The following is a 14711-nucleotide window of genomic DNA, read 5'->3' as shown; positions in this document are numbered from 1 at the left end:
AGTGTACCCAGGTGATGCCACTGCCCACTGCAGACAGCTGCTCTGGGCTTCCCCACCAATGCCCCTGACTCCAATTACCTCTCACCCCTGCCGCTCACTCCACACTGCCTCTTCCCAAAACAGGAACTCGGCCTCGCTTTTGATTCTGCAAGCAAAGTTGAAACAAACCTTTGTAACTAACAAATGTTACTAAGAATTTGTGGTAAATATACTCCAGAACGGAAAAGCTTAAAGTAGGTCTCAGGTACTAATGGGTCCAGAGACATTCTGAATCCTCCTTCGCAGGCTGGTCTCCATCAGACTCTCTCTTCTTGCTCCCCTACCTCTATCTTGTTGCTCCCAAGGAGATCTGCCCACTTTTGACTTCTTCATTGCCTCTGGTTCAGGTCATCAAAACATCCTCCACCACAGCCCAGTCAGGGAGTAAAACCCCCTTAACATGAAAATACTGTAGTCTCCACAAAGATTATTTAAAAGAACACTTTATTTTTTACATTATTTGACAGAACATTTAACATCTGAGAGTCATCTGCACTGGGATTCCATCCCCAGATCAGACTTTCCCAAAAACAGTGAATGAATTTGTCTTGAACCAACTGCTAGCACTTCACAGTGCATTCATCACAGAAATAAAAAAGGGGGGAGGGTGTTAAGTTTTATGGGAACTTTCTGTATTGCTTTTGCAATTTTTCATAGTTCTACAACTTTATTTAAAAGGAAGCAGGGAGGCTTGCTTTAGTGACATATTCCAGATTCTACTCTTAGAGATGAAAGCACAACATAAAAACTCATATATTTTTTCCATTTCCATTTATCAAAGTTGAAATATAGTCTAGTCTCAGAGTGTCTATCTACTTACAAGCCAAATTTTAAGAAGAAAAGTTTACATTGCTGATCTGACTGCCTTTTCCCTTGGATGAGCATTTGAATTCCTATGCCTCATTGGACAAATGGAAATCATATTGTACGGCAGACACATTTCATAGCAACAACTTAACGTAAGCATACCCTAAGAATGACCCTATGGCTTAAGAAGAATGTGTATTTGGAGATCTGTGCTAAAGAATCCAGGAATGGCCAACCCAGAGATTCATCTCTTATCTGTGAGGAACATCTGAGCCCCTAGTCCATCCTGCGGAACCCATCCCATGCAGGAGACTGAGGCCCGTTGTTTTGGATTAAATGAAGGTTGCCAAGTGGAGGTTGCTAGCAGAAGGGTGAGAAGTGAAAATGTCATATAAACTGCATGCTTTTTACAAGTGGTTGCAGTCCTCCTCTCCAGCCCACTATCACTGGACTGCCCCATATGTAAGTCCCCTCAATAAACTCTGTGTCTCATTCACTGGCTTCAGGTCTCTTATTCAGCCTCTCAAACATGGTGCCCTCCCTACTGAAGTGAATGACATCAGGCACGACACATATTAGATGTTCCTATAATCTAATCATAGCTATGATTTAAACTACAGACTAGTATATATTATTTTTCTCTCTTTCATCTTTGCCTGTGTCAAAATAACTTAATCAACTCTTTGCTCCTCCTCTGCAATCCCACTGCCATTGCATTTATTATGGTACTCCTTATTAAATAGTCTCTTCATGGAGCTTAGACCAGACCCTCCCCCATCCACCAAAACTCTGCTTTTCAATATTATATTTCTAAAGTAAGAAATCTGAGCCTTGTTTTATCACCCTGCTTAAAATCTTGAAATAGAATAAAGACTGAGATCCAAATTTCTCATCTTGATATATAAACTCATCCATTATCTGACCCAACATAGATTATCAGCCTTGTCTCTTACACACAATGTGTTTCTTTCTTGCTCTTATCCAAACATTGCCCCTGCTCTTTCATGCTTATATGATTTGGGAGCTCTTCAAGTATAATGCTTGTATCATCTTGAATGCTAGATATATTTCCACATTGTTTAAGACCTAAGTTCACTTATGTCCTACTAAAACTGCACTCAATATATAATTATTGGCTGGGTGTGGTAGCTCATGCCTATAATCCCAGCACTTTGGGAGGCTGAGGTGGCTGAATTACTTGAGTTCAGGAGTTTAAGATTAACCTGGCCAACATGACAAAACCCCGTCTCTACTAAAAATACAAAAAAAAAAAAACATCAACTGGGTGTGGTGGCACGTGCCTGTAATTCTACTTGGGAGGCTGAGGCATGAGAATCAGTTGATTCTTGGGAGAATCACAGCTACTTGGGAGGCTGAGGCATGAGGATCACTTGAATTCAGGAGGTGGAGTATATTAGGCTGTTTTCACACTGCTAATAAAGACCTATCTGAGATTGGATAATTTATTAAAAATAAGAGGCTTAATGGACTCACGGTTCCACATGACTGAGGAGGCCTCACAATGACGACAGAAGGCAAAGGAGGAGCAAAGGCAAGTCTTACATAGCAGCAGGGAAGAGAGAATGTCCAGGGGAACTCCCCCTTACAAAACCTTCAGATATCACGAGACTTATTCACTATCATGAGCACAGCACATGAAAGACCTCCCCCCATGATTCAATAACCTCCCATTGGGTCCCTCCTATAACACGTGGGAATTATGACAGCTACAATTCAAGATGAGATTTGGGTGGGGGACACAGCCAACCATATCATTCTGCCCCGGCCCCTCCCAAATCTCATGTCCTCACATTTCAAAACACAGTTATGCCTTCCCAACAGTCCCCCAAAGTCTTAACTCATTCCAGCATTAACACAAAATCCCAACTCCAAAGTCTCATCTGAGACAAGGCAAATCCCTTCTGCCTATGAGCCTGTAAAAATCAAAAGCAAGTTAGTTACTTTCTAGATACAAGGGGAGTACAGGCATTGGGTAAATATTCCTGTTCTAAATTGGAGAAATTGGCAAAAACCAAAGGGCTATAGGCCCTATGCAAGTCTGGAATCCAATGGGGCAGTCATTAAACCTTAAATTTCCAAAATGATCTCCTTTGACTCCATGTCTCATGTCCAGGTCACACTGATGCAAGAGGTGGGCTCCCACAACCTTGGGCAGCTCCACTTCTGTGGCTTTGCAGGGTACAACCTCCTTCCCGGCTGCTTTCATGGGCTGGCAATGTGTGTCTATGGCTTTTCCAGATGCACAGTGCAATCCGTCAGTGCGTCTACCATTCTGGCGTCTGGAAGATGGTGGCCTTCTTCTCACAGCTCCACTAGTCAGTGCCTCAGTGGTGACCCTGTGTGAGGGCTCCAACCCCACATTTTCCTTCTCCACTGCCCTAGCAAAGGGTCTCCATAAGGGCTCCACCCCTGCAGCACACTTCTGCCTGGACATCTAGGTGTTTCCATACATCCTCTGAAATCTAGATTGAGGTTCCCAAACCTCAGTTCTTGACTTGATGCACCCACAAGTTCAACACCACATGGAAGCTGCCAAGGCTTGGGGCTTGCACCCTCTGAAGCCACAGCCTGAGCTGTACCTTGTCCCCTTTTAGCCAAGGCTGGAGCTGCTGGTAGGTAGGGCGCCAAGTCCCTTGGCTGCAAACAGCAGTGGGGCTTTGGGCTCCACCCAGGAAACCATTTGTTCCTCCTAGCCCTCTAGGAGGATGGGAGGGGCTGCTATGAAGATCTGTGACATGCCCTGGAGACATCTTCCTCATTGTCTTGGTGATTAACATTTCAGCTCCTCATTACTTATGCAAATTTCTGCAGACAGCTTCAATTTCTTCCCAGAAAATGGGGTTTTCTTTTCTATCACATCATCAGGCTGCAAATTTTCCAAACTTTTAGGTTCTGCTTCCTCCTGAATGCTTTTCCGCTTAGAAATTTCTTCCCCCAGATATATGCTAAATCATCTTTTTCAAGTTCAATGTTCCACAGATCTCTAGGACAGGGGCAAAATGCCACCAGTCTCTTTACTGGAGTAAAGAATGACCTTTATTCCAGTTCCCAACAAGTTCCTTATCACCATCTGAAACCACCTCAGCCTGGACTTTATCATCCATAGCACTATCAGCATTTTGGTCAAAGACATTCAACAAATTTCTAGGAAGTTCCAAAGTTTCCCACATCTTCCTTTCTTCTTCTGAGCCTTCCAAACTGTTCCAGCTGTTACCCAGTTCCAACGTAACTTCCACATTTTCAGGTATCTTACAGCAGTGTGCCACTATCTGATACCAATTTACTGTTTTAGTCTGTTCTCACTCTACTAATAAAGACATACCTGAGAGTGGGTAATTTATAAAGAATACCAGGTTTAATGTACTCACAGTTCCATATGGCTGGGGAGACATCATAATCATGGCAGAAGGCAAAGGAGGAGCAAAGTCACGTCTTACATGGTGGCAGGCAAGAGAGCTTATGTAGGGTAACTCCCCCTTACAAAGCCATCAGATCTCATGAGACTTATTCACTATCACAAGATCAGCACACGAAAGACCCACCCCATGATTCTATAACTCCCACAACAGGTGGAAATTATGGGAGCTACAATCTAAGATGAGATTTGGGTGGGGACACAGCCAAGCCATATCACAGAGCTTGCAATGAGCTGAGATCATGCCACTGCACTCCAACAGAGGGAGACTCTGTCTCAAAAAAACATTTTTTAATAAAAAGAAAAATAGATACATATATAATTATTGAACATTTACTATGTGGAAGATATTGGTTCTACTTGGCAGAATTGGTCTTTCGACACCCTAAGAAATTTAGTATTACTTCCATTATTAGACACTGAACCCTAAATACACCTATGACATCATGAATTCTCTGAGTGCTTTGTAAATAGGAATCAAATTAGTTTTTTTGGCAATCACATTACCTTGTTCATTCTCATCAAATCTTTCTAACCTGGAGCCATAAGGTTATCATTCCCTGCCCCACACACAAAGGTAACTGTTAAGTAAAAATTCCTCATCTCGTGTCTGCTCAATGAATGTTTAGACTTGATCTCAGGCACTTATATTGACTTTTATTAAACTTAATTTTGTTTGAGTCAGTAAGTCATTTCAATCTGATAAGATCAATTTAAATGTTGATATTTTAAAAACCAACTTATTGGTTATTCTTAGATTCATGTGATCTGCAAGTATGCAAACATCTTTTTATCCAGATGCTGCAAATTACTGAATAGAGCAAGAGTTAGTAAGATATTATTGCCAAATTGTCACATCAGTCAAACCTCACGTGCTTCCTAAGAACTGAGGTGATGCATTATTTTAGATAGAGTGTCATTCTAAACCCCAGATTCAAGATCTTCCTAATCTTTCTAGTGCAGTCTAATACATAAATTTTATTAAAAATAGGTTTTTTTTAACCTGCAGTGCTCTTTGAGAATTTATATTGATTCCTAAAGATTGCCATTGCTTTGTATAAAATGTTATAAATTATCTTAGCATCTTACCTGGAATTTCCACTAAATTCACCAATTTATGATTTGTGAAATCTGATTTTACTTTTTGAAAATTTTCATGTGAATTTCCCATTTTCAGTGTTGTAGCACCTCTCTCTTCCTCTAAGATCCTCCAAGCTCATCAAAAGCCATGATCTTATTATACCAGCAGTTTTATTTATTCAATCTTTCAACAAGTAGTTATCGAACTTCTATAATGTGCCAGGCTCTGGAGCGCGCCTTATGCCAAATGGATACAATCGATCCATTTGAAGTGTCCTAATTACACATTGAGGGACCAACTAGATCTTTTCTCATTGTAAACTTGGAGCAAAAGTAAATTCATTAAAATAAATTTACATTATAGTGCCACAAAAAAAAATGAACAGAACCAGAAAGCATTTTTTACAAAAATTAACAGAACAGTGTGATAGAGGGGAAAAGGATGTGAGATCATGGTGCCCTACCTTCCATGGGGTGGCCAGAAAACACCTCTCTGAAGAAGCAGCATCTGAGCTGAGACCTGAAGAATGAGGAGTCAGTGATGCAGAGAACCTCAGGAGATGCCTTCCGATCTGAGAAAAGAGTAAGTGCAAAGGCCATGAGATGGGAAAGAGGTGAACAATGTTCAGGGAACTGAGAGGAGCCCTCTGTGTTTGAGCCTAGTAAGTTTAGGAGAGAGGCTTGAGACTGGACAGGTGGAAGGTAGGAGGTAGCTGGATTATTCAGAGCCTTGTAGGTCAAGGCGAGAAGTTGGGGTCTTATTCACTAAGAAACCATGAGAGGGTGTTAGGCATTAATAGCAGTGGGTAAGCCTAATCACCTCAATACCACCTCTTTGGGTATAAAATACCAGCAAATACTAGGAACTGCATGTATCTTTAAAAACCAGAATTGTTGGCAAAGAACAAAGGCACTGCACTCTTCCTCTGCTTGAGCAGAAATTAAATTTAATGTCATTCCTCCCAGCTTGTGCCATCTTAATCCTTTGAGAATACACAGATACCAATACACAGCAAAGTATGTGCTTGCTCAGCTCACTGACACGTAATAACCTGACATTAGTCAATATGTTGGAAAAAGAAATTCAATCACAAAAGACATTTTTGCTTCCAGATTATGTAGAAATGACTTCATTAAGTTTGCTTTCAAAGAGTGTTTTTTCTGAAAAGCTGATGTCTCTTTAAATGGTTACATTAAAGAGCTCTAATGAAGACTTACATGAACTGAAGTATCAGCACTAATGGCACTTGATTCTGTCTTTGTCATTTTGGTGATGAAAAATAAAAGAAGACTGGAATCTCCCGTTAATGCAATCCTTTTAGAGCTCTTTAATTGAACATGTCTTTAAGGGACAAAGGGTCCTGGTGAATAAAAAACAGCTCAAGCAATTTCCTTCAGTTGCAGGCATTGGTATAGAGCAAATATGTTCAGAAAAAAGAGGAGTCAGTAGCTGGAGTTGAGGAGCCACTGAGACCCTGGGCCCATACCCAGCGCTGTTCCCCTCACAACTCACCTTTTTTCTCTTTTCTTCTTCTTCTTTTTTTTTTCTTTTTGACAGAGTCTCACTTTGTCGTCCAGGCTGCAGTGCAGTGGCATGACCTCAGGACCCTACAACCTACATCTCCCAGGTTTAAGTGACCCTCCTGCCTCCCAGAGTAGCTGAGATTACAGGCATGCACCACCACACCCAGCTGTATTTAGTAGAGACGGGGTTTTACCATGTTGGCCAGACTGGTCTCAAACTCCTGACCTCAAGTGATCCACCCGCCTCAGCCTCCCAAAGTGCTGGGATTATAGGCATGAGCCACCACTCCCAACCACTTCTCTTTTCTTCTTTACTTTTCCTTCCTGTATCTCTGATCTCTCTGTATTTCTTATACTTGGGGATGCCACTCTCTATGTTACTTTAGTGCCGGTTCTACTATTCATTTACTCCATATTTTTGAATCAGTGAAACTTCCCAGGGACTGAGTTCTCTTGCCTTTATATAAAGAGAGGATGACACCTGTCCCATTGGGTTGCTACGGAAAACAGACAACACAGGCCGTGACATATTGATAAGTCCCCTCCAAGTGTTAGTGTTCCCTCACCCTCACCCATCCAACCCTTTCAACTTTCCCTTTTCTCCTCTTCCCCTGTCCATGCCATAGGTCAAGTTTTTCAGGTAGCCATGATTCACTCTACCTGTGGCCCGTGGGTTCCAAGGGCTGGAGGCCACCAGTATAGAGTTTATACACTCAAAAGTATATTCTAGCATGCAAATTCTTTCAAAAGAATTCTTTCAAAAAGAATTACCTAATCCCTTCTGCTAGTTAAAGGCAAGATTTTTTTTTTAGTTGGGGAAAGCTGCATAACGAAGTTGAATCTTATACTTGCCTTCATGCATAAGAGTAATCTGTCATCAAAGGCCAATCCGAAAGGAAAACTAACATCCGGTTAATGAGGGCATAAAACTCAAGCTTTCTTGAGTAGCTCTCCTCCAAGCAGATTCAGGGACCCAGTCTCATTCTGTGTTCTGGTTTTGTGAAAGCCTAGAACACTGAAGATTTTGTTTTGTTTTGCCTCTAGGTACAAAAGAAAAAAGAGTGAAAATAGAAGTGATTGCTTGGGGAACTTTTTAGGGGCCAGGCCTGGAAGTAGTTCGCATTACCTCTTTCTACTCACATTCCTCAGGCCAGAACATAATCATAGTATCCCACCAGACAGCAAGGAAAGCAGAAAAACAGGATCTAGCTGTAGCCCAAAAAGAAAAGGAAATAGAATATAGTGAACACATAGCAAATCTGCCACACAACCTTTTATTACAAATAGTTTTATTTAGTATTTTTTACATTGTAATGTGTATTTGATGTATTAGGATTTTACCAACACTTCAGAAAATTGGAAAATTAGGAGAAAAAGAAAATGTACTCAAACTTTAAGTTTCCATAGAATAATAGTAACTGTCTTAATCTTCATCCTCTGTGCATGTTACAAAAATAATATGTCAATCAGGAGAGTAAATAATGCCACCACAACATTATTCTCTAGGGGCACCGTATGGCCCCCTTTATCCTGGCACTAAAGAAATCTCTCACGTGTCCTGTTTCTCCTTTTCAGCCTTCTATGGCCCCTTTGTCTCTCCAGCCTTTTTGCTAATGAATCACTCTTGTCCTTGGCCTCTGGTATTTGTTCGGGTTGGGCCTGATGTTGGGGTTGGAAGGATGGAAATGAGAAAAATACTATGCTAAAAGAGTCCTAGTAACTTTCTCTTCTTTGAGCTGCATTACCTAAGGAAGCCTATGCTCCTTTGTGACTTAGAGAAATGAATGAGGCAGATAAGAGGGTAGAAGTAACTACCTTTTCTCATTGAGATAATTTCTGCCCTGTAAAAGCAAGTTGAGAGCCAGGAAGAAAAGCACAAATGAAAGAAGCATGCCCCATATCTTATAAACCATCTTATCTAACTTGAGGTCACTGGTTTAATGTCCTTACATTATTCCAGAGCCTTTTATAAGCTCTTTAAATACATTAATTACTTTGGGAAGACTTTAAATTGGACTATTAGTAGTGTAGATTTGTCACTATGTGTTAACATTAAAGATGCACATACCCTTTGATCCAGAAATTTTTAGAAAGTTGTCCTGCAGATATACCCACATATGTGTAAAAAAGTCATTCACTGCTTTCATTGAAGCATTTTGGTAGTAAGAAAAGATTAGAAACAACCCAAATGCCTACTAGGGGAAAACTGCTTACATAAATTATGGTACTGCCATGCAATGGGTCATTATGCAGCTATCAGAAAAGAATATAGTCTGTATGCTGGAGTATTTCCAAGATAGAGTAAGGGGCAAAGCCACATGCAGAAAGTAGGTGCAGTATGCCACCATGCTCGTGAAAAGTGGGGAAGGGATTGTATGATGATTTGTCTAAGTGTACAATGTGTCAGGAATGATGTAAAAGATATCAGTTGCACTGGTCATCTCTGGGAAAAAGGATTGAGTGGCTAGGCGCCATAGATCAAGGAAGGAGACGTTTTAGGCTTTCCTCATAAAACCTGTTTGGAAACTTCAAGTTCATTCATTCATTCATTCATTAGATGTTATGGTCTTTAACCAGCAGTGTCAAAGGCTGCTGAGGGCAGAGTTTCAGCTCCTCATTTGAACTGGAACATTCCAGAGAAGGAGCATCTCCTTGAAGGGAATCTGATTAAGGCATTAACCGAGAGAAGAGAAATGTAACCTACATTTCCTCCATCTCCATCTGGAGAGTCCTTTCAGGTGTCATCTTAGGAAAATCTAGGTTTTCCCTTTACAAGGAAAGTAGCATTTTATTTCATGGAAAATCAGACTCTGCTTTCTTATAGTTGTTTCAGCTTGGCTCAAGCTCGGCAAAGTAAATAGCAAAAATAGGTGAACCATAAAATTAAGCCTACATCATTGGGGTGTTAACTAAGGCCATTAAATTTGTCATTTGGGATCTAAATATTGGCGTAGGACTTTGATGATACTGTGAAATTGTACCTAAAGTAGACTAATCCAGAATAATAATATAGTAAACAATATGATTGAAAAATTTGAAAAACTACTTAAGCTTTCCAATTGGTATTTACATTTGCACATTCCCATCCTTAATGACATAAAATGAAATAGCTCTACAGATGCTTAATGCATCAGGGCTCAGTGAATCTGGAGGAAAAGCAGATGGCTTATGTATATCTGAGAGCATTTTAATATTAAGCAAATAAACCCCAATTAGATGGGTGTGGCAGAAGCATATCCTGTTGCATGCTTAACGGTGAGAAGTGGATATTTCAAATGTCTGTCCTCTGTACTTTACAAGAGTTTATTCAAAATGGCTGCAGGGTAAGGGCTGGGGAATTAAACAAGGCTAAGAAGCAAGACAGTAGAGGAATGAGAATTCATACAGTGGAATAGATGAATGCTACAGTAGAAGCTGCTCAGCTGGTGCCTGAGAGGGAAGGGAGGACCTTTGTTCACACTGCTCTGTGTCTGTTGTGCTGAGCTGGGACTAGGGTTGTTGCTGAAATAAAAACAAAGAAAAGCTAAACTGATCTGTATCAGAAATGTCATAGAGATATGTGGTAGAAGGAAGATGACGGAAGTGGTAAACACAAGGGGGAAGAAGGAAAGGTAGGTTGGGAGTTTACAGATGTAGGAAGGAAAAAAGGCTAGAGTGACATAAGAAACTTTAAGAAGAGTGGACAATCAATTCAGAATTTATATGTAAATCAAAACATCAAGTTGTTCACCGTAGATATATAAAATTTCTATTCAATTATACTTCCATAAAGCCAAAAATATTTAAAATATTAGAAACATTATAATAGTTTTCAAAAGAGAGGTACCCAAATCAGCAGCATCAGCATCACCTGGGAGCTTGTTAGAAATGCAAATTCTCAAGCCTCACCTCAGACTGAATCAGAAACTCTTGGGTGGGCCCAAAAGTCTGTGAACAAGCTCTGCAGGTGATTCTTATGCACTCTCAAGACTGAGGACCACTGGTCCACACTTTCTATTTAACATGATAACCAGGTTGACCTATGTTATAAATATTCCCATTGAACATAAAAGTGATGTAAAATTGCTAGAAGCTGTCTGTATTGGTCTTTTTTTCACACTGCTAAAAAGATACTACCTGAAACTGGGTAATTTATAAAGGAAAGAGATTTAATTAACTCATAGTTCTGCATGGCTGGGGAGGCCTCAGAAAACTTACAATCATGACACAAGGCGAAAGGGAATCAAGGCACAGCTTACATGGTGGCAGGAGAGATACAGAGTGTGCAGGGGAAAAGCTGCCCCTTTTAAAACCATCAGATCACATGAGAGCTCCCTCACTATCCTGAGAACAGCATGGCGGAAACCACCTCCATCATCCAATCACCTCCCATCAGGTCCCTCCCTCAACACTTGGGGATTACAATTCAAGACGAGATTTAGGTGGGGACACAGCCAAATTATATCATCCTGCCTCTGCCCTTCCAAAATCTCCTGTCCTTTTCACATTTCACAACCAATCACGCCTTCCCAACAGTCCCCCAAAGTCTTAACTCATTCCAGCATTATCACAAAAGTCCAAGTCCAAAGTCTAATCTGAGACAAGGTAAGTCCCTTCCACTTATGAGCCTGTAAAATCAGAAGCAAGTTAGTTATTTCCAAGATACAATGGGGGGTACAAGTATTGGGTAAATGTTCCTATTCCAAATGGGAGAAATTGGCCAAAACAAAGAGGCCACAGACGCCATGCAAGTCCAAAACCTGATGGGGCAGTCATTAAATCTTAAAGGTCCGAAATGATCTCCTTTGACTCCATGTCTCACACCCACAGCATGCTGATGCAAGGGGTGGGCTCCCATGGCCTTGAGCAGCTCCTCCTCTGTAGCTCTGCAGGGTACAGCCTCTGCGGCTGCTTTCACAGGCTGGCGTGGAGTGCCTGCAGCTTTTCCGGGGACAAGGTGCAAGCTGTCGGTGGATCTACCACTCTAGGGTCTGGAGGATGGTGGCCCTCTTCTCACAGTTCCACTAGGTAGTGCCCCAGTGGGGACTCTGTGTGGGGGCTCCAGCGCCACACTTCCTTTCCACACTGCCTTAGCAGAGGTTCTCCCCGAGGCTGTCTTATGAAGACCAGCTTGGGAGGCAATAGAACTGTTTACTGAAAGAAATATTAAGAAAAAAATTCCTTCCCCCGTCCCACCCAGCTTTCGAAAAAAGTTGCTTCTGGCACATTTCTAGAAATTAAGCTCCAAATAAAATTTATAAATTGTAGATGGAAAGTGATAATAAAGACACGCAGGTGATGATGGGAGTGTATTTGGATTAACTTCTGAAAAAACAAAAAACTAGAAATTTTCAGGGAGATTTTAAAACCATGGCAGTGAATAAGAATGAAGAGGTGAACAGAAAAAAAAATTTGGGTTTGTTTTAATTAAAAAGCTAAAAGGTCAATAATACACAAGGCACCTAAATAAAAGTGATAAAGAAAAACAAATTAAGAGGATTTGGAACTCATGATTCACTTGAGGGTCACCTTGGTAGTAGTGAGGTGTAATGGAGTGAGAAGAGCCTGAGTTTTCAGAGTCAGTGTTCAGATCCACCAGCTGTAAATTATATCATTCTGGATAATTCACTTAACATTAGGGATTGACATGCTTTCATTTGCTCTTACTTTGCTCTATAGTGGGAGAAGTAAAGTGTTTAATTAGGGCTATTATTAGTTTTCAATTTACCAAATAAATGAGCTCTTTTCTTTAAAAAAAAAAAAAAAGAGGAGGAGGAGGAACAATGTCTGGTGTGTTACGAAATCTGAGCGTATTTTTGACAATGCAATAGCCCCCTCCTCCAGAACCTCATAAAAATAAAAACTTCAACTAAAAAGACTTGTGTTACTCCTTAGGGCTTTTTGAAGTCAGATTTATGGGTTTTTCTGTGTATGGTACTGGGTTGACATGAGGTTTGAGTTGGAAGCAAGAAAGCCTCATGTTATTTGGGTTGAATTATTAAAATTGAGACTATGAGCCCAGTACATTTTTCCCAGTATATTTCATGTTTAGGGCCATTCACATCAGCACTCATTTGCTGTTTGTGGTCAGAGGCTTTACACCCCCTTGTGTCTCCAAGTTCTTGTCATCTATTTTATGAAAGGGGCCATATGGACACTGTCTTCTATAATGGTGTCAAATATTAGTCAGAGGGTTCAGTTGTAAAACGAGTGCATAAAGCAAAAGCTAAGTGTAGTCGTTTTTCTTCCTCTCTCTCTCTCTTTTTTTCCCCCCACAGGGAGGGATGGAGTCTCACTGTGTCACCCAGGCTGGAGTGCAGTGGCCCGATCTCAGCTCACTGAAACCTCTACCTCCTGGGTTCAAGTGATTCTCGTGCCTCGGCCTCCCAAGTAGCTGGGATTACAGGCACTCACCACCACACCCAGCTAATTTTTGTATTTTTAGTAGAGACGGGGTTTCACCATGTTGGACAGGCTGGTCTCGAACTCCCGACCTCAAGTGATCCACCCGCCTCGGCCTCCCAAATTGCTGGGATTACAGGCGTGAGTCACCGCGCCTGGCTGCTTTTCATTTTTCTATCACTTGCACTGTACAACTGCTGATCTCTCACCAGTCCTGTTGCTGGTAGGGGTTTGGCTGACATGCATGGATTCCGTGATTTGGGAAGATTTTCTGCCATCCAGTTTTCTTGAGGATGATTGTCATGCATATTTTTTCCTTTCACTATGGTGGTTGGTCCATTTGTCTTTCAGTAATAACTTGAAAGATGTTTTAAAAACTACTACTGCATCATGATCCCACCACCTCAAACTGGATGAAATTTCCTGCTTGATAAACCAACTAAGACTAAAAACTAGCAGTTAGTGATATCAGAAGAGAAATAAAAGAGTGTATCTTCCATTCAAACAGTGTGAGGTGATATCTCATTGTGATTTTAATTTGCATTTCCCTAATAATTAGTGATTTTGAGCAGTTTTTCATGAACCTGTTGGCCTTTTCTAATTTTTCTTTTGAGAAATGTCTGTGCAGGCCCTTTGCTCATTTTTTAATTGGGTTATTGATTTTCTTGTTGACTTGTTTGGGGTCCTTATATATTTTGAATATTAATCCCTTATCAGATGTATGGTGTGTTAGTCTGTTTTGCATTGTCATAAAGGAATACCCAAGGCTGGGTAATTTCTGAAGAAAAGATAGTCGGTTATTTGGCTCATGATTCTGCAGGGTGTACAAGCAACATGGTGCCGGCACCTGCTCAGCTTTTGGAAAGGACTCAGGAAGCTTTTACTCATAATGGAAGACAAAGCGGGAGCAGGCACATCACATAGCAAGAGTGGAAGCAAAAGAGACACCATGCTCTTTTAAGCAATCAGCTCTCAGGTGAACTAACAGAGTGAGAACTCACTCATTTCTGTGGGGAGGGCATCAAGCTATTTATAAGGGATCCATCCTCATGACACAAACACCACTATCTCCCACCTCTAACACTGGAGATGACACTTCAACATGAGGTTTGGAGGGGACAAATATCAAAACTATATCTTATGGTTTGCAGATATTTTTTTCCATCCATGAGTTATCTTTTCATTTTGTTAATTGTTTGCTTTGCTGTGCTGAAGCTTTTGTTTAATGAAATCCCATTTGTCTATTTTTTGCTTTTGTTGCCTGTGCTTTTGAGAACCTATCTAAAAAATTATTGGCCGGAGCATTGTTGTGAAGCTTCCCCTATATATTCTTTTAGTAGTTTTACAGTTTCAGGTCTACTATTTAAGTCTTCAATCAATTTTGAGATTATTTTTTAATATGATGTGAGATGGAGATCCAATTTTATTCTTCTGAATGTGGATA

At 40.8% G+C, this 14711-nt stretch overlaps 1 protein-coding gene across 1 annotated transcript in view; it reads left to right on the top strand.

Annotated features, from left to right (window-relative positions):
* The window catches only part of NKAIN3 (sodium/potassium transporting ATPase interacting 3), a 1176366-nt gene extending 1161856 nt beyond the window's left edge, over window positions 1-14510 (top strand). The window contains exons 6-7 of the transcript XR_008658960.2: window positions 5040-5945; window positions 14088-14510. The gene's annotated coding sequence lies outside the window, so the exon portion shown is untranslated. The remainder of the gene's footprint in view (window positions 1-5039; window positions 5946-14087) is intronic.
* The last annotated feature ends 201 nt before the right edge of the window (window positions 14511-14711 follow it).

This window comes from Symphalangus syndactylus, chromosome 7 (genome assembly GCF_028878055.3).
Source record: "Symphalangus syndactylus isolate Jambi chromosome 7, NHGRI_mSymSyn1-v2.1_pri, whole genome shotgun sequence".
In the NCBI taxonomy this organism is placed as follows: Eukaryota; Metazoa; Chordata; class Mammalia; order Primates; family Hylobatidae; genus Symphalangus; species Symphalangus syndactylus.
Note: the sequence above shows the minus strand (reverse complement) of the source record. Positions and strands in the feature narration are given on the sequence as shown.